Here is a 21,259-nt window from a genome sequence, read left to right as displayed (position 1 = left end):
TTTGGAAACTAGACACCCACAAGGAACTTATCTAGATATGTGGTGAGCACTTTGAACCCCCAAGGGCTTCACATAAGTTTATAACGTACAGCCGTACAATTAAAAAATATTTTTTCCACAAAAATGATCTTTTCACCCCCAATTGTTATTTTCCCAAAAGTAACAGGACCCCAAAAGTTATTGTGCAATTTGTCGTGAGTACGCTGATACCCCAAATGTGGGGGTAAACCACTATTTGGGCGCAAGGAAGAGCTCGGAAGGGAAGCAGCGCCATTTGACTTTTTTGGCTGGAATTGAGATCAGACGCCATGTTGTTTGGAGAGCATCTGATGTGCCTAAACAGTTGAAACCCCCAATTCTAACTCCAACCCTAACCCCAACACACCCCTAACCCTAATCTCAGCCTTAGCCCTAACGGGAAAATGGAAATTGTCATGATCCCACCGCTGCCACCAACATGTGACAATCCCACCGCTGACACCAATATGTCAGCAGGCAGAGTGATGCGACGCACTGCCAGCACACGGCTATCACAGGCACAGTGGGGGCTTATCTTAGTTATCCTGCCACTGGCACCATGTGACAAAAATATACAGCAAGCTAATCTTGCCCTAGAACTTTATCGCAGGGGGGTTATTTTGGATGCCCCACTGTTGTGAGTTCATTTTCCCCTTCACCGTCGATGTCTGATGAACTCCCTCTTCTGGTGAAGGAAGGTAGTGAGGCTGATTACCAAACACCTGATCTGGTAGATGATGACTGGGTAACAGGAAATTCTGACTGGATATAAGGCAGCCGACGCCCTTCTAAGTCGCTGGTGATTTCTCTGCTGGATTCTTGGAGACCAGTCTGATTCCTGCTTCCCAAAGATAAGTTTTTGCTCTGCTATTTAACTTATTAGTTTTGTTTTCCTTGTTTTTTGGAGTTCAGCCATCCCCGGTCGGGGGTGTGCCGAGTTCCATTTTTGTCTCTGATCAGTTTGTCTCTTTGCTCTGTCTTCAGAATTTACCTGAGGGCTGATATAGTCTTTTTGAAGTCCTAGTGACTTCAGGGCCTGTTTTTCCTATCAGACGGTTGGGACATTTTTTGGTAGGGTTTTTTACGGATTGCAGACAGCAGCTTTTCTTTCCTGTCCTTTTTAGTTAGCTTGGGCCCCATCGTTTGCTCAATCTATCTTTATATCTGTGTTAGTGTTTTCATCTTGCTTCACCGTCATTATATGTTGGGGGCTGCCTATTGCTTTGGGGTCTGCTCTGGGGCAGTTTAGATTTCCCCTTTCTTTAGGCCTATTTAGTTCTCCGGCTGTGATCGAGGGGTCTAGGGCATCGTAGGAACCCCCCACGGCTACTGTTAGTTGTTGTGGATAGGATCAGGGGTCTGCAATCCGATAGCTACCAACCTCTCTGGTTTTCTGGACTTAGCTTGTATTTTTGTTTTTTCCTCCTTCGGTGACTCATTCATAACACACCTCTGCGGGCGCCTATCCCTTTGAGGGGTATTGATACTACTCCTTTGGCGCAGAATAAACCTCAGTTTTGGACCCAGGTGGTAATGCGTGTCGCCCCAGACCATCAAGAGAATTGCAGATTTTTGGTGTTGCATAATTTGCATGATACCATTGTTCTGGGGTTTCCCTGGTTGCAAATCCATAATCCAGTTTTGGATTGGAAATCTGTGTCTGTGGTGAGTTGGGGTTGTCGGTGTGCCCTTAGTGATGCTCCTGTTTTCTCCACCTCTCCCCAGTCGCATGATGTTCCTGACTATTTGGCGGACTTTTATGATGTATTTAGTGAGAATGAGTCTGCGTCTTTGCCTCCTCATAGGAGTTATGACTGTGCAATTGAGCTGAGCCCTGGGTGTAAATTTCCCAAGGGTCGACTTTTCAATTTATCTGTACCAGAGCACGAGGCTATGCGATCCTATATTAAGGAGTCGTTGGAGAAGGGTCATATTAGACCATCCTCGTCACCCTTAGGTGCTGGGTTTTTTTTCGTGGCTAAGAAAGATGCGTCATTAAGGCCTTGTATTGACTATCGTTCCCTCAACAAAATTACTGTTAAATATCAGTATCTGTGTAAAATAATGCGTATTCTTGTAAAATACTCAGGACTAGTTACCAGATAAAAATGTAGTAGGTTTATTTGGATTCTTCCATCAAAGAAAAGATTATTACAGAAAAACATAAAAATAGGTGAAAGAGAGATTGTCCATTAGTTCATAGCAAAAGCTTGTCACCTTCTTTCCTGGAACTCTGAAAAGACATGTGTCCTGTAGTGCGTAGCTTCTCTGGATGTGAGTTGGATTAACATACCAGCTGTTCAGTTATGTCCGTGCAGAGATGACATCTTGCGTCTGTGTCTCATGTTGGTGAGGGAAGGAGCGAGCGACCGCTACAGTTAGCCATGAATTATATACGTCTCTTGAAGCACGTGATCCAGGTATATATGGAGTTGTCCTGTACCATGAGCCAAACTTACAAAAATAGCCTATGTCGTGTCAGCTAAAGCAATGTACAGAACTGAGTCTTATATGAAATTAACGGATTATTAATATTTAACAGCCCGTAAGAGGGAATAGTGGTGACTCTGCCATCTTTCTCTGTACACTCCCGGCATGTCATCTGTAGGATCTGTAATCTCTTGTTAGGATGGTTCCTCCTTTACACTATATGGGCTGTGCTGTATTCCTGGGATATCCCATATAGCACTGGCTGCACTTTATATCTCCTATCTGTACTCCAGGGATGTAATGCGCTGTCAGCTCTTTATTCTCTCACTATTTATATCCTTTGCTCTGTGTCCTCTCATTATATAAGCTATTCATCTATAAGTGCACAGGATCTATTCCCCTTATACACTGATATCCAGTGATAGATCTACAATCCGTTTCCATATATCTATGTATGGATTTATCTTATCTATATATATAAAACTGAATATATCTATGTGTGTGTGTGTGTGTGTGTGTGTGTGTGTGTGTGTGTATCACCAACCAATCACGAAGCATCTTTCATTTCACCAGAGCTGTTAAAAAGAATCTGAGCTGTGATTGGTTGCTATCAGCAAGTTTTTCCACTTGACAACACCTCAGCAGACACTGACATGGTGGGAGAAATCTAGCATCCCCGGGAACATAAGCTCCAGCCATTGTCTGCCCCCAGACAGGAGCACAGAGCACATGACACAAATGAATCCCCCCCTCCCATGGATCATTGGTATGGAAGTTAGGGCAAATCCACTCAGCGTTTTGGTACTGACTCCAGGCCTTTCTTAAAGGGATCTCCTGTATGGAAGTTAGGGCAAATCCCTCAGCGCTCTGATTCTGACCCCAGGGTTCAATTAAAGGGATCATTAGTATGCAAGTCAGGGCAAATCCACTCAGCGCTATGGTTCTGACGCCAGGCCTCTCTTAAAGGGATCCCCAGTATGGAAGTTAGGATCGTTCCACTCAGAGCTCTGGCTCTGACCACAGGCTGACGAGATGATGTGGGATATTAGGGGTAGTAGTCCGGTGGCTCTGACTGACGAGATGATGTGGGATATTAGGGGTAGTAGTCCAGTGGCTGTGACGGGATGATGTGGGATATTAGGGGTAGTAGTCCGGTGGCTCTGGCTGATTAGGGGTAATAGTCTGGTGGCTCTGGCTGATTAGGGGTAGTAGTCCGGTGGCTCTGGCTGATTAGGGGTAGTAGTCCGGTGGCTCTGGCTGATGGGATGATGTGGGATATTAGGAGCAGTAGTCCGGTGGCTCTGGCTGACGGGATGATGTGGGATATTAGGGGTAGTAGTCCGATGGCTCTAGCTGATGGGATGATGTGGGATATTAGGGGTAGTAGTCTGGTGGCTCTGACTGACGAGATGATGTGGGATATTAGGGGTAGTAGTCCAGTGGCTGTGACGGGATGATGTGGGATATTAGGGGTAGTAGTCTGGTGGCTCTGGCTGATTAGGGGTAATAGTCTGGTGGCTCTGGCTGATTAGGGGTAGTAGTCCGGTGGCTCTGGCTGATTAGGGGTAGTAGTCCGGTGGCTCTGGCTGATGGGATGATGTGGGATATTAGGAGCAGTAGTCCGGTGGCTCTGGCTGACGGGATGATGTGGGATATTAGGGGTAGTAGTCCGGTGGCTCTGGCTGACGAGATGATGTGGGATATTAGGAGTAGTAGTCCGGTGGCTCTGGCTGATTAGGGGTAATAGTCTGGTGGCTCTGGCTGATTAGGGGTAGTAGTCCGGTGGCTCTGGCTGATGGGATGATGTGGGATATTAGGAGCAGTAGTCCGGTGGCTCTGGCTGACGGGATGATGTGGGATATTAGGGGTAGTAGTCCGATGGCTCTAGCTGATGGGATGATGTGGGATATTAGGGGTAGTAGTCTGGTGGCTCTGACTGACGAGATGATGTGGGATATTAGTGGTAGTAGTCCGGTGGCTCTGGCTGATGGGATGATGTGGGATATTAGGAGCAGTAGTCCGGTGGCTCTGGCTGACGGGATGATGTGGGATATTAGGGGTAGTAGTCCGGTGGCTCTGGCTGACGAGATGATGTGGGATATTAGTGGTAGTAGTCCGGTGGCTCTGACTGACGAGATGATGTGGGATATTAGGGGTAGTAGTCCAGTGGCTGTGACGGGATGATGTGGGATATTAGGGGTAGTAGTCCGGTGGCTCTGGCTGATTAGGGGTAATAGTCTGGTGGCTCTGGCTGATTAGGGGTAGTAGCCCGGTGGCTCTGGCTGATTAGGGGTAGTAGTCCGGTGGCTCTGGCTGATGGGATGATGTGGGATATTAGGAGCAGTAGTCCGGTGGCTCTGGCTGACGGGATGATGTGGGATATTAGGGGTAGTAGTCCGGTGGCTCTGGCTGACGAGATGATGTGGGATATTAGGGGTAGTAGTCCGGTGGCTCTGGCTGACGGGATGATGTGGGATATTAGGGGTAGTAGTCCGGTGGCTGACGGGATGATGTGGGATATTAGGGGTAGTAGTCCGGTGGCTCTGGCTGACGGGATGATGGGTGATATTAGGGGTAGTAGTCCGGTGGTTCTGGCTGCTGGGATGATGTGGGATATTAGGGGTAGTAGTCCGGTGGCTCTGGCTGATTAGGGGTAGTAGTCCGGTGGCTCTGGCTGACGGGATGATGTGGGATATTAGTGGTAGTAGTCCGGTGGCTCTGGCTGACGAGATGATGTGGGAAATTAGGGGTAGTAGTCCGGTGGTTCTGGCTGACGGGATGATGTGGGATATTAGTGGTAGTATTCCGGTGGCTCTGGCTGATGGGATGATGTGGTATATTAGTGGTAGTAGTCCGGTGGCTCTGGCTGACGGGATGATGAGGGATATTAGGGGTAGTAGTCTGGTGGCTCTGACTGACGAGATGATGTGGGATATTAGTGGGAGTAGTCCGGTGGCTCTGGCTGATGGGATGATGTGGGATATTAGGGGTAGTAGTCCGGTGGCTCTGGCTGACGGGATGATGTGGGATATTAGGGGTAGTAGTCCGGCGGCTCTGGATTATGGGATGATGTGGGATATTAGTGGTAGTAGTCCGGTAGCTCTGGCTGATGGGATGATGAGGGATATTAGGGGTAGTAGTCCGGTGGCTCTGGCTGACAAGATGATGAGGGATATTAGGGGTAGTAGTCTGGTGGCTCTGGCTGACGGGATGATGTGGGATATTAGTGGTAGTAGTCCGGTAGCTCTGGCTGATGGGATGATGAGGGATATTAGGGGTAGTAGTCCGGTGGCTCTGGCTGACGGGATGATGTGGGATATTAGGGGTAGTAGTCCGGCGGCTCTGGATTATGGGATGATGTGGGATATTAGTGGTAGTAGTCCGGTAGCTCTGGCTGATGGGATGATGAGGGATATTAGGGGTAGTAGTCCGGTGGCTCTGGCTGACAAGATGATGAGGGATATTAGGGGTAGTAGTCTGGTGGCTCTGGCTGACGGGATGATGTGAGATATTAGTGGTAGTAGTCCGGTAGCTCTGGCTGATGGGATGATGAGGGATATTAGGGGTAGTAGTCCGGTGGCTCTGGCTGACGGGATGATGTGGGATATTAGTGGTAGTAGTCCGGTGGCTCTGGCTGACGGGATGATGTGGGATATTAGTGGTAGTAGTCCGGTGGCTCTGGCTGACGGGATGATGTGGGATATTAGGGGTAGTAGTCCGGTGGCTCTGGCTGACGGGATGATGTGGGATATTAGGGGTAGTAGTCCGGTGGCTCTGGCTGACGGGATGATGTGGGATATTAGGGGTAGTAGTCCGGTGGCTCTGGCTGACGAGATGATGAGGGATATTAGGGGTAGTAGTCCGGTGGCTCTGGCTGACGGGATGATGAGGGATATTAGGGGTAGTAGTCCGATGGCTCTGGCTGACGGGATGATGTGGGATATTAGTGGTAGTAGTCCGGTGGCTCTGGCTGACGAGATGATGTGGGAAATTAGGGGTAGTAGTCCGGTGGTTCTGGCTGACGGGATGATGTGGGATATTAGTGGTAGTATTCCGGTGGCTGTGGCTGATGGGATGATGTGGGATATTAGGGGTAGTAGTCCGGTGGCTCTGGCTGACGGGATGATGTGGGATATTAGGGGTAGTAGTCCGGTGGCTCTGGCTGATGGGATGATGTGGGATATTAGTGGTAGTAGTCCGGTGGCTCTGGCTGACGGGATGATGAGGGATATTAGGGGTAGTAGTCCGGTGGTTCTGGCTGACGGGATGATGTGGGATATTAGTGGTAGTATTCCGGTGGCTGTGGCTGATGGGATGATGTGGGATATTAGGGGTAGTAGTCCGGTGGCTCTGGCTGACGGGATGATGTGGGATATTAGTGGTAGTATTCCGGTGGCTCTGGCTGATGGGATGATGTGGGATATTAGTGGTAGTAGTCCGGTGGCTCTGGCTGACGGGATGATGAGGGATATTAGGGGTAGTAGTCTGGTGGATCTGACTGACGAGATGATGTGGGATATTAGGGGTAGTAGTCCGGTGGCTCTGGCTGACGGGATGATGTGGGATATTAGTGGTAGTATTCCGGTGGCTGTGGCTGATGGGATGATGAGGGATATTAGGGGTAGTAGTCCGGTGGCTCTGGCTGACGGGATGATGTGGGATATTAGTGGTAGTATTCCGGTGGCTGTGGCTGATGGGATGATGAGGGATATTAGGGGTAGTAGTCCGGTGGCTCTGGCTGACGGGATGATGTGGGATATTAGGGGTAGTAGTCCGGTGGTTCTGGCTGACGGGATGATGTGGGATATTAGTGGTAGTATTCCGGTGGCTGTGGCTGATGGGATGATGAGGGATATTAGGGGTAGTAGTCCGGTGGCTCTGGCTGATGGGATGATGTGGGATATTAGTGGTAGTAGTCCGGTGGCTCTGGCTGACGGGATGATGAGGGATATTAGGGGTAGTAGTCCGGTGGCTCTGGCTGATGGGATGATGTGGGATATTAGTGGTAGTAGTCCGGTGGCTCTGGCTGACGGGATGATGAGGGATATTAGGGGTAGTAGTCCGGTGGTTCTGGCTGACGGGATGATGTGGGATATTAGTGGTAGTAGTCCGGTGGCTGTGGCTGATGGGATGATGTGGGATATTAGGGGTAGTAGTCCGGTGGCTGTGGCTGATGGGATGATGTGGGATAATAGGGGTAGTAGTCCGGTGGCTCTGGCTGACGGGATGATGTGGGATATTAGTGGTAGTATTCCGGTGGCTCTGGCTGATGGGATGATGTGGGATATTAGTGGTAGTAGTCCGGTGGCTCTGGCTGACGGGATGATGAGGGATATTAGGGGTAGTAGTCTGGTGGATCTGACTGACGAGATGATGTGGGATATTAGGGGTAGTAGTCCGGTGGCTCTGGCTGACGGGATGATGTGGGATATTAGGGGTAGTATTCCGGTGGCTCTGGCTGACGGGATGATGTGGTATATTAGTGGTAGTAGTCCGGTGGCTCTGGCTGACGGGATGATGAGGGATATTAGGGGTAGTAGTCTGGTGGCTCTGACTGACGAGATGATGTGGGATATTAGGGGTAGTAGTCCGGTGGCTCTGGCTGACGGGATGATGAGGGATATTAGGGGTAGTATTCCGGTGGCTCTGGCTGACGAGATGATGTGGGATATTAGGGGTAGTATTCCGGTGGCTCTGGCTGATGGGATGATGTGGGATATTAGTGGTAGTAGTCCGGTGGCTCTGGCTGACGGGATGATGAGGGATATTAGGGGTAGTAGTCTGGTGGCTCTGACTGACGAGATGATGTGGGATATTAGGGGTAGTAGTCCGGTGGCTCTGGCTGACGGGATGATGAGGGATATTAGGGGTAGTATTCCGGTGGCTCTGGCTGACGAGATGATGTGGGATATTAGGGGTAGTAGTCCGGTAGCTCTGGCTGATGGGATGATGAGGGATATTAGGGGTAGTAGTCCGGTGGCTCTGGCTGACAAGATGATGAGGGATATTAGGGGTAGTAGTCCGGTGGCTCTGGCTGACGGGATGATGTGGGATATTAGTGGTAGTAGTCTGGTGGCTCTGGCTGATGGGATGATGAGGGATATTAGGGGTAGTAGTCCGGTGGCTCTGGCTGACAAGATGATGAGGGATATTAGGGGTAGTAGTCCGGTGGCTCTGGCTGATGGGATGATGTGGGATATTAGGGGTAGTAGTCTGGTGGCTCTGGCTGATGGGATGATGAGGGATATTAGGGGTAGTAGTCCGGTGGCTCTGGCTGACAAGATGATGAGGGATATTAGGGGTAGTAGTCTGGTGGCTCTGGCTGACGGGATGATGTGAGATATTAGTGGTAGTAGTCCGGTAGCTCTGGCTGATGGGATGATGAGGGATATTAGGGGTAGTAGTCCGGTGGCTCTGGCTGACGGGATGATGTGGGATATTAGTGGTAGTAGTCCGGTGGCTCTGACTGACGAGATGATGTGGGATATTAGGGGTAGTAGTCCAGTGGCTGTGACGGGATGATGTGGGATATTAGGGGTAGTAGTCCGGTGGCTCTGGCTGATTAGGGGTAGTAGCCCGGTGGCTCTGGCTGATGGGATGATGTGGGATATTAGGGGGAGTAGTCCGGTGGCTCTGGCTGATGGGATGATGTGGGATATTAGGAGCAGTAGTCCGGTGGCTCTGGCTGACGGGATGATGTGGGATATTAGGGGTAGTAGTCCGGTGGCTCTGGCTGACGAGATGATGTGGGATATTAGGGGTAGTAGTCCGGTGGCTCTGGCTGACGGGATGATGTGGGATATTAGGGGTAGTAGTCCGGTGGCTCTGGCTGACGGGATGATGAGGGATATTAGGGGTAGTAGTCCGATGGCTCTGGCTGACGGGATGATGTGGGATATTAGTGGTAGTAGTCCGGTGGCTCTGGCTGACGAGATGATGTGGGAAATTAGGGGTAGTAGTCCGGTGGTTCTGGCTGACGGGATGATGTGGGATATTAGTGGTAGTATTCCGGTGGCTCTGGCTGATGGGATGATGTGGGATATTAGGGGTAGTAGTCCGGTGGCTCTGGCTGACGGGATGATGTGGGATATTAGTGGTAGTATTCCGGTGGCTCTGGCTGATGGGATGATGTGGGATATTAGTGGTAGTAGTCCGGTGGCTCTGGCTGACGGGATGATGAGGGATATTAGGGGTAGTAGTCTGGTGGATCTGACTGACGAGATGATGTGGGATATTAGGGGTAGTAGTCCGGTGGTTCTGGCTGACGGGATGATGTGGGATATTAGTGGTAGTATTCTGGTGGCTCTGGCTGACGGGATGATGTGGTATATTAGTGGTAGTAGTCCGGTGGCTCTGGCTGACGGGATGATGTGGTATATTAGGGGTAGTAGTCCGGTGGCTCTGGCTGACGGGATGATGAGGGATATTAGGGGTAGTAGTCCGGTGGCTCTGGCTGACGGGATGATGTGGGATATTAGGGGTAGTAGTCCGGCGGCTCTGGATTATGGGATGATGTGGGATATTAGTGGTAGTAGTCCGGTGGCTCTGGCTGATGGGATGATGAGGGATATTAGGGGTAGTAGTCCGGTGGCTCTGGCTGACAAGATGATGAGGGATATTAGGGGTAGTAGTCTGGTGGCTCTGGCTGACGGGATGATGTGGGATATTAGTGGTAGTAGTCCGGTGGCTCTGGCTGACAAGATGATGAGGGATATTAGGGGTAGTAGTCTGGTGGCTCTGGCTGACGGGATGATGTGAGATATTAGTGGTAGTAGTCCGGTAGCTCTGGCTGATGGGATGATGAGGGATATTAGGGGTAGTAGTCCGGTGGCTCTGGCTGACGGGATGATGTGGGATATTAGTGGTAGTAGTCCGGTGGCTCTGACTGACGAGATGATGTGGGATATTAGGGGTAGTAGTCCGGTGGATCTGGCTGATGGGATGATGTGGGATATTAGTGGTAGTAGTCCGGTGGCTCTGGCTGATTAGGGGTAGTAGCCCGGTGGCTCTGGCTGATGGGATGATGTGGGATATTAGGGGGAGTAGTCCGGTGGCTCTGGCTGACGGGATGATGTGGGATATTAGGGGTAGTAGTCCGGTGGCTCTGGCTGACGAGATGATGTGGGATATTAGGGGTAGTAGTCCGGTGGCTCTGGCTGACGGGATGATGTGGGATATTAGGGGTAGTAGTCCGGTGGCTGACGGGATGATGTGGGATATTAGGGGTAGTAGTCCGGTGGCTCTGGCTGACGGGATGATGGGTGATATTAGGGGTAGTAGTCCGGTGGCTCTGGCTGCTGGGATGATGTGGGATATTAGGGGTAGTAGTCCGGTGGCTCTGGCTGATTAGGGGTAGTAGTCCGGTGGCTCTGGCTGACGGGATGATGTGGGATATTAGTGGTAGTAGTCCGGTGGCTCTGGCTGACGAGATGATGTGGGAAATTAGGGGTAGTAGTCCGGTGGTTCTGGCTGACGGGATGATGTGGGATATTAGTGGTAGTAGTCCGGTGGCTCTGGCTGACGGGATGATGAGGGATATTAGGGGTAGTAGTCCGGTGGCTCTGGCTGACGGGATGATGTGGGATATTAGTGGTAGTAGTCCGGTGGCTCTGGCTGATGGGATGATGTGGGATATTAGTGGTAGTAGTCCGGTGGCTCTGGCTGATGGGATGATGTGGGATATTAGGGGTAGTAGTCCGGTGGCTCTGGCTGACGCGATGATGTGGGATATTAGTGGTAGTAGTCCGGTGGCTCTGGCTGATGGGATGATGTGGGATATTAGGGGTAGTAGTCTGGTGGCTCTGACTGACGAGATGATGTGGGATATTAGTGGTAGTAGTCCGGTGGCTCTGGCTGATGGGATGATGTGGGATATTAGGGGTAATAGTCCGGTGGCTCTGGCTGACGGGATGATGTGGGATATTAGGGGTAGTAGTCCGGCGGCTCTGGATTATGGGATGATGTGGGATATTAGTGGTAGTAGTCCGGTAGCTCTGGCTGATGGGATGATGAGGGATATTAGGGGTAGTAGTCCGGTAGCTCTGGCTGATGGGATGATGTGGGATATTAGGGGGAGTAGTCCGGTGGCTCTGGCTGATGGGATGATGTGGGATATTAGGGGGAGTAGTCCGGTGGCTCTGGCTGATGGGATGATGTGGGATATTAGGGGGAGTAGTCCGGCGGCTCTGGCTGACGGGATGATGTGAGATATTAGTGGTAGTAGTCCGGTGGCTCTGGCTGATGGGATGATGTGGGATATTAGGGGTAATAGTCCGGTGGCTCTGGCTGACGGGATGATGTGGGATATTAGGGGTAGTAGTCCGGCGGCTCTGGATTATGGGATGATGTGGGATATTAGTGGTAGTAGTCCGGTAGCTCTGGCTGATGGGATGATGAGGGATATAAGGGGTAGTAGTCCGGTAGCTCTGGCTGATGGGATGATGAGGGATATTAGGGGTAGTAGTCTGGTGGCTCTGGCTGACGGGATGATGTGAGATATTAGTGGTAGTAGTCCGGTAGCTCTGGCTGATGGGATGATGAGGGATATTAGGGGTAGTAGTCCGGTGGCTCTGGCTGACAAGATGATGAGGGATATTAGGTGTAGTAGTCTGGTGGCTCTGGCTGACGGGATGATGTGAGATATTAGTGGTAGTAGTCCGGTAGCTCTGGCTGATGGGATGATGAGGGATATTAGGGGTAGTAGTCCGGTGGCTCTGGCTGACAAGATGATGAGGGATATTAGGTGTAGTAGTCTGGTGGCTCTGGCTGACGGGATGATGTGGGATATTAGGGGTAGTAGTCCGGTGGCTCTGGCTGACGGGATGATGTGGGATATTAGTGGTAGTAGTCCGGTGGCTCTGGCTGACGGGATGATGTGGGATATTAGTGGTAGTAGTCCGGTGGCTCTGGCTGACGAGATGATGAGGGATATTAGGGGTAGTAGTCCGGTGGCTCTGGCTGACGGGATGATGAGGGATATTAGGGGTAGTAGTCTGATGGCTCTGGCTGACGGGATGATGTGGGATATTAGTGGTAGTAGTCCGGTGGCTCTGGCTGACGAGATGATGTGGGAAATTAGGGGTAGTAGTCCGGTGGTTCTGGCTGACGGGATGATGTGGGATATTAGTGGTAGTATTCCGGTGGCTCTGGCTGATGGGATGATGTGGGATATTAGTGGTAGTAGTCCGGTGGCTCTGGCTGACGGGATGATGAGGGATATTAGTGGTAGTAGTCCGGTGGCTCTGGCTGACGGGATGATGAGGGATATTAGGGGTAGTAGTCTGGTGGATCTGACTGACGAGATGATGTGGGATATTAGGGGTAGTATTCCGGTGGCTCTGGCTGACGGGATGATGTGGGATATTAGGGGTAGTAGTCTGGTGGCTCTGGCTGATGGGATGATGTGGGATATTAGTGGTAGTAGTCCGGTGGCTCTGGCTGACGGGATGATGAGGGATATTAGGGGTAGTAGTCTGGTGGCTCTGACTGACGAGATGATGTGGGATATTAGGGGTAGTAGTCCGGTGGCTCTGGCTGACGGGATGATGAGGGATATTAGGGGTAGTAGTCCGGCGGCTCTGGCTGACGGGATGATGTGGGATATTAGGGGTAGTAGTCTGGTGGCTCTGACTGACGAGATGATGTGGGATATTAGGGGTAGTAGTCCGGTGGCTCTGGCTGACGGGATGATGAGGGATATTAGGGGTAGTAGTCCGGCGGCTCTGGCTGACGGGATGATGTGGGATATTAGTGGTAGTATTCCGGTGGCTCTGGCTGATGGGATGATGTGGGATATTAGGGGTAGTAGTCTGGTGGCTCTGGCTGATGGGATGATGTGGGATATTAGTGGTAGTAGTCCGGTGGCTCTGGCTGACGGGATGATGAGGGATATTAGGGGTAGTAGTCCGGTAGCTCTGGCTGATGGGATGATGTGGGATATTAGGGGTAGTAGTCTGGTGGCTCTGACTGACGAGATGATGTGGGATATTAGGGGTAGTAGTCCGGTGGCTCTGGCTGACGGGATGATGAGGGATATTAGGGGTAGTAGTCCGGCGGCTCTGGCTGACGGGATGATGTGGGATATTAGGGGTAGTAGTCCGGTGGCTCTGGCTGACGGGATGATGTGGGATATTAGGGGTAGTAGTCCGGCGGCTCTGGATTATGGGATGATGTGGGATATTAGTGGTAGTAGTCCGGTAGCTCTGGCTGATGGGATGATGAGGGATATTAGGGGTAGTAGTCCGGTGGCTCTGGCTGACAAGATGATGAGGGATATTAGGGGTAGTAGTCTGGTGGCTCTGGCTGACGGGATGATGTGAGATATTAGTGGTAGTAGTCCGGTAGCTCTGGCTGATGGGATGATGAGGGATATTAGGGGTAGTAGTCCGGTGGCTCTGGCTGACGGGATGATGTGGGATATTAGGGGTAGTAGTCCGGTGGCTCTGGCTGATGGGATGATGTGGGATATTAGGGGTAGTAGTCCGGTAGCTCTGGCTGATGGGATGATGAGGGATATTAGGGGTAGTAGTCCGGTGGCTCTGGCTGACGGGATGATGTGGGATATTAGTGGTAGTAGTCCGGTGGCTCTGGCTGACGGGATGATGTGGGATATTAGGGGTAGTAGTCCGGTGGCTCTGGCTGACGAGATGATGAGGGATATTAGGGGTAGTAGTCCGGTGGCTCTGGCTGACGGGATGATGTGGGATATTAGGGGGAGTAGTCCGGTGGCTCTGGCTGACGAGATGATGTGGGATATTAGGGGTAGTAGTCCGGTGGCTCTGGCTGACGGGATGATGAGGGATATTAGGGGTAGTAGTCCGATGGCTCTGGCTGACGGGATGATGTGGGATATTAGGGGTAGTAGTCCGGTGGCTCTGGCTGACGAGATGATGTGGGAAATTAGGGGTAGTAGTCCGGTGGTTCTGGCTGACGGGATGATGTGGGATATTAGTGGTAGTATTCCGGTGGCTCTGGCTGATGGGATGATGTGGGATATAAGAGGTAGTAGTCCGGTGGCTCTGGCTGACGGGATGATGTGGGATATTAGTGGTAGTATTCCGGTGGCTCTGGCTGATGGGATGATGTGGGATATTAGTGGTAGTAGTCCGGTGGCTCTGGCTGACGGGATGATGAGGGATATTAGGGGTAGTAGTCTGGTGGCTCTGGCTGACGAGATGATGTGGGATATTAGTGGTAGTAGTCCAGTGGCTCTGGCTGATGGGATGATGTGGGATATTAGGGGTAGTAGTCAGGTGGCTCTGGCTGATGGGATGATGTGGGATATTAGGGGTAGTAGTCCGGTGGCTCTGGCTGACGGGATGATGTGGGATATTAGGGGTAGTAGTCCGGTGGCTCTGGCTGACGGGATGATGTGGGATATTAGGGGTAGTAGTCCGGTGGCTCTGGCTGACGGGATGATGTGGGATATTAGTGGTAGTAGTCCGGCGGCTCTGGCTGATGGGATGATGTGAGATATTAGTGGTAGTAGTCCAGTAGCTCTGGCTGATGGGATGATGAGGGATATTAGGGGTAGTAGTCTGGTGGCTCTGGCTGACGGGATGATGTGGGATATTAGGGGTAGTAGTCCGGTGGCTCTGGCTGACTGGATGATGTGGGATATTAGGGGTAGTAGTCTGGTGGCTCTGGCTGACGGGATGATGTGGGATATTAGTGGTAGTAGTCCGGTAGCTCTGGCTGACGGGATGATGTGGGATATTAGTGGGAGTAGTCCGGTGGCTCTGGCTGACGGGATGATGTGGGATATTAGGGGTAGTAGTCCGGTGGCTCTGGCTGACGAGATGATGAGGGATATTAGTGGGAGTAGTCTGGTGGCTCTGGCTGACGGGATGATGTGGGATATTAGGGGTAGTAGTCCGGTGGCTCTGGCTGACGGGATGATGAGGGATATTAGGGGTAGTAGTCCGGTGGCTCTGGCTGACGAGATGATGAGGGATATTAGGGGTAGTAGTCCGGTGGCTCTGGCTGACGGGATGATGTGGGATATTAGTGGGAGTAGTCCGGTGGCTCTGGCTGACGGGATGATGTGGGATATTAGGGGTAGTAGTCCGGTGGCTCTGGCTGACGAGATGATGAGGGATATTAGTGGGAGTAGTCCGGTGGCTCTGGCTGACGGGATGATGTGGGATATTAGTGGTAGTAGTCCGGTGGCTCTGGCTGATGGGATGATGTGGGATATTAGTGGTAGTAGTCCGGTAGCTCTGGCTGACTGGATGATGAGGGATATTAGGGGTAGTAGTCCGGTGGCTCTGGCTGACGAGATGATGAGGGATATTAGGGGTAGTAGTCCGGTGGCTCTGGCTGACGGGATGATGTGGTATATTAGAGGTAGTAGTCCGGTGGCTCTGGCTGACGGGATGATGTGGGATATTAGGGGTAGTAGTCCGGTGGCTCTGGCTGACGAGATGATGAGGGATATTAGGGGTAGTAGTCTGGTGGCTCTGGCTGACGGGATGATGTGAGATATTAGTGGTAGTAGTCCAGTAGCTCTGGCTGATGGGATGATGAGGGATATTAGGGGTAGTAGTCTGGTGGCTCTGGCTGACGGGATGATGTGGGATATTAGGGGTAGTAGTCCGGTGGCTCTGGCAGACGAGATGATGAGGGATATTAGTGGGAGTAGTCCGGTGGCTCTGGCTGACGAGATGATGAGGGATATTAGGGGTAGTAGTCCGATGGCTCTGGCTGACGGGATGATGTGGGATATTAGGGGTAGTAGTCCGGTGGCTCTGGCTGACGAGATGATGAGGGATATTAGGGGTAGTAGTCTGATGGCTCTGGCTGACGGGATGATGTGAGATATTAGTAGTAGTAGTCCGGTAGCTCTGGCTGACGGGATGATGTGGGATATTAGGGGTAGTAGTCCGGTGGCTCTGGCTGACGGGATGATGTGGGATATTAGGGGTAGTAGTCCGGTGGCTCTGGCTGACGAGATGATGAGGAATATTAGGGGTAGTAGTCTGGTGGCTCTGGCTGACGAGATGATGTGGGAAATTAGGGGTAGTATTCCGGTGGCTCTGGCTGATGGGATGATGTGGGAAATTAGGGGTAGTAGTCCGGTGGCTCTGGCTGACGGGATGATGTGGGATATTAGGGGTAGTAGTCCAGTAGCTCGGGATGATGAGGGATATTAGGGGTAGTAGTCCGGTGGCTCTGGCTGACGGGATGATGTGGGATATTAGGGGTAGTAGTCCGGTGGCTCTGGCTGACGAGATGATGAGGGATATTAGGGGTAGTAGTCCGGTGGCTCTGGCTGACGGGATGATGTGAGATATTAGTGGTAGTAGTCCAGTAGCTCTGGCTGATGGGATGATGTGGGATATTAGAGGTAGTAGTCCGGTGGCTCTGGCTGATGGGATGATGTGCGATATTAGGGGTAGTAGTCCGGTGGCTCTGGCTGATTAGGGGTAGTATTCCGGTGGCTCTGGCTGACGAGATGATGTGGGAAATTAGGGGTAGTAGTCCGGTGGCTCTGGCTGATGGGATGATGTGGGATGTTAGGGGTAGTAGTCCGGTGGCTCTGGCTGATGGGATGATGTGGGATATTAGGGGTAGTAGTCTGGTGGCTCTGGCTGACGGGATGATGTGGGATATTAGTGGTAGTAGTCCGGTGGCTTTGGCTGTTGGAATGATGTGGGATATTAGGGGTAGTAGTCCGGTGGCTCTGGCTGATGGGATGATGTGGGATATTAGGGGTAGTAGTCCGGTGGCTCTGGCTGATGGGATGATGAGGGATATTAGGGGGAGTAGTCCGGTGGCTCTGGCTGATGGGATGATGTGCGATATTAGGGGTAGTAGTCCGGTGGCTCTGGCTGATTAGGGGTAGTATTCCGGTGGCTCTGGCTGACGAGATGATGTGGGAAATTAGGGGTAGTAGTCCGGTGGCTCTGGCTGATGGGATGATGTGGGATGTTAGGGGTAGTAGTCCGGTGGCTCTGGCTGATGGGATGATGTGGGATATTAGGGGTAGTAGTCTGGTGGCTCTGGCTGACGGGATGATGTGGGATATTAGTGGTAGTAGTCCGGTGGCTTTGGCTGTTGGAATGATGTGGGATATTAGGGGTAGTAGTCCGGTGGCTCTGGCTGATGGGATGATGTGGGATATTAGGGGTAGTAGTCCGGTGGCTCTGGCTGTTGGAATGATGTGGGATATTAGGGGTAGTAGTCCGGTGGCTCTGGCTGATGGGATGATGTGGGATATTAGTGGTAGTAGTCTGGTGGCTCTGGCTGAAGGGATGATGTGGGATATTAGGGGTAGGAGTCCGGTGGCTCTGGCTGTTGGAATGATGTGGGATATTAGGGGTAGTAGTCCGATGGCTCTGGCTGATGGGATGATGTGGGATATTAGTGGTAGTAGTCTGGTGGCTCTGGCTGAAGGGATGATGTGGGATATTAGGGGTAGTAGTCCGGTGGCTCTGGCTGTTGGAATGATGTGGGATATTAGGGGTAGTAGTCCGGTGGCTCTGGCTGATGGGATGATGTGGGATATTTGGGGTAGTAGTCCGGTGGCTCTGGCTGACGAGATGATGTGGGATATTAGGGGTAGTAGTCCGGTGGCTCTGGCTGACGGGATGATGAGGGATATAAGGGGTAGTAGTCCGGTGGCTCTGGCTGACGGGATAATGTGGGATATTAGGGGTAGTAGTCCGGTGGCTCTGGTTGACGGGATGATGAGGGATATTAGGGGTAGTAGTCCGGTGGCTCTGGCTGACGGGATGATGTGGGATATTAGGGGTAGTAGTCCGGTGGCTCTGGCTGACGAGATGATGTGGGATATTAGGGGTAGTAGTCTGGTCGCTCTGGCTGACGGGATGATGAGGGATATTAGTGGTAGTAGTCTGGTGGCTCTGGCTGATGGGATGATGTGGGATATTAGGGGTAGTAGTCCGGTGGCTCTGGCTGACGGGATGATGAGGGATATTAGGGGTAGTAGTCCGGTGGCTCTGGCTGACGGGATGATTTGGGATATTAGGGGTAGTAGTCTGGTAGCTCTGGCTGACGGGATGATGAGGGATATTAGGGGTAGTAGTCCGGTGGCTCTGGCTGACGGGATGATGTGGGATATTAGGGGTAGTAGTCCGGTGGCTCTGGCTGACTGGATAATGAGGGATATTAGGGGTAGTAGTCCGGTGGCTCTGGCTGACGGGATGATGAGGGATATTAGGGGTAGTAGTCCGGTGGCTCTGGCTGACGGGATGATGTGGGATATTAGGGGTAGTAGTCTGGTAGCTCTGGCTGACGGGATGATGTGGGATATTAGGGTTAGTAGTCCGGTGGCTCTGGCTGACGAGATGATGTGGGATATTAGGGGTAGTAGTCCGGTGGCTCTGGCTGACGGGATGATGAGGGATATTAGGGGTAGTAGTCCGGTGGCTCTGGCTGACGGGATGATGTGGGATATTAGGGGTAGTAGTCTGGTAGCTCTGGCTGACGGGATGATGAGGGATATTAGGGGTAGTAGTCCGGTGGCTCTGGCTGATGGGATGATGTGGGATATTAGGGGTAGTAGCCCGGTGGCTCTGGCTGACGGGATGATGTGGGATATTAGGGGTAGTAGTCCGGTGGCTCTGGCTGATGGGATGATTTGGGATATTAGGGGTAGTAGTCCGGTGGCTCTGGCTGACGGGATGATGAGGGATATTAGGGGTAGTAGTCCGGTAGCTCTGGCTGACGGGATGATGTGGGATATTAGGGGTAGTAGTCTGGTGGCTCTGGCTGACGAGATGATGAGGGATATTAGGGGTAGTAGTCTGGTGGCTCTGGCTGACGGGATGATGTGGGATATTAGTGGTAGTAGTCCGGTAGCTCTGGCTGACGGGATGATGAGGGATATTAGGGGTAGTAGTCCGGTGGCTCTGGCTGACGGGATGATGTGGGATATTAGGGGTAGTAGTCCGGTAGCTCTGGCTGACGGGATGATGTGGGATATTAGGGGTAGTAGTCCGGTGGCTCTGGCTGACGGGATGATGTGGGATATTAGGGGTAGTAGTCTGGTGGCTCTGGCTGACCGGTTGATGTGGGATATTAGGGGTAGTAGTCCGGTGGCTCTGGCTGACAGGATGATGTGGGATATTAGTGGTAGTAGTCCGGTGGCTCTGGCTGAGGGGATGATGTGGGATATTAGGGGTAGTAGTCCGGTGGCTCTGGCTGACGGGATGATGTGGGACATTACGGGTAGTAGTCCGGTAGCTCTGGCTGACGGGATGATGATGGATATTAGGGGTAGTAGTCCGGTGGCTCTGGCTGATGGGATGATGTGGGATATTAGGGGGAGTAGTCCGGTAGCTCTGGCTGATGTGGGATATTAGGGGTAGTAGTCCGGTGGCTCTGGCTGACGAGATGATGAGGGATATTAGGGGTAGTAGTCTGGTGGCTCTGGCTGACGGGATGATGAGGGATATTAGGGGTAGTAGTCCAGTGGCTCTGGCTGATGGGATGATGTGGGATATTAGGGGAAGTAGTCCAGTGGCTCTGGCTGACGGGATGATGTGGGATAATAGGGGTAGTAGTCTGGTGGCTATGGCTGACCGGATGATGTGGGATATTAGGGGTAGTAGTCCGGTGGCTCTGGCTGACGGGAAGATGTGGGATATTAGTGGTAGTAGTCCGGTGGCTCTGGCTGAGGGGATGATGTGGGATATTAGGGGTAGTAGTCTGGTGGCTCTGGCTGACGGGATGATGTGGGATATTAGGGGTAGTAGTCCGGTGGCTCTGGCTGACGGCATGATGAGGGATATTAGGGGTAGTAGTCAGGTGGCTCTGGCTGACGGGATGATGTGGGAAATTAGGGGTAGTAGTCCGGTGGCTCTGGCTGACGGGATGATGTGGGATATTAGGGGTAGTAGTCCGGAGGCTCTGGCTGACGGGATGATGTGGGATATTAGGGGTAGTAGTCCGGTGGCTCTGGCTGACGGGATGATGTGGGAAATTAGGGGTAGTAGTCCGGTGGCTCTGACTGACGGGATGATGTGGGATATTAGGGGTAGTAGTCCGGTGGCTCTGGCTGACGGGATGATGTGGGATATTAGGGGTAGTAGTCCGGTGGCTCTGGCTGTTGGGATGATGTGGGATATTAGGGGGAGTAGTCCGGTGGCTCTGGCTGATGGGATTATGTGGGATATTAGGGGTAGTAGTCCGGTGGCTCTGGCTGATGTGGGATATTAGGGGGAGTAGTCCGGTGGCTCTGGCTGATGGGATTATGTGGGATATTAGGGGTAGTAGTCCGGTGGCTCTGGCTGATGTGGGATATTAGGGGGAGTAGTCCGGTGGCTCTGGCTGACGGGATGATGTGGGATATTAGGGGTAGTAGTCCGGTGGCTCTGGCTGACGGGATGATGTGGGAAATTAGGGGTAGTAGTCCGGTGGCTCTGGCTGATGGGATGATGTGGGAAATTAGGGGTAGTAGTCCAGTGGCTCTGGCTGATGGGATGATGTGGGATATTAGGGGTAGTAGTCCGGTGGCTCTGGCTGACGGGATGATGTGGGAAATTAGGGGTAGTAGTCCAGTGGCTCTGGTTGATGGGATGATGTGGGATATTAGGGGTAGTAGTCCGGTGGCTCTGGCTGATGGGATGATGTGGGATATTAGGGGTAGTAGTCCGGTGGCTCTGGCTGACGGGATGATGTGGGAAATTAGGGGTAGTAGTCCGCTGGCTCTGGCTGATGGGATGATGTGGGAAATTAGTGGTAGTAGTCCGGTGGCTCTGGCTGATGGGATGATGTGGGATATTAGGGGTAGTAGTCCGGTGGCTCTGGCTGACGGGATGATGTGGGAAATTAGGGGTAGTAGTCCGCT

The sequence above is a fragment of the Dendrobates tinctorius genome, unplaced genomic scaffold (assembly GCF_039654945.1).
Source record: "Dendrobates tinctorius isolate UK_male_01 unplaced genomic scaffold, ASM3965494v1 ptg000320l, whole genome shotgun sequence".
Taxonomy (NCBI): Eukaryota; Metazoa; Chordata; class Amphibia; order Anura; family Dendrobatidae; genus Dendrobates; species Dendrobates tinctorius.
The sequence above is the reverse complement of the archived record's forward strand: the minus strand, read 5'-3'. Positions refer to the sequence as shown.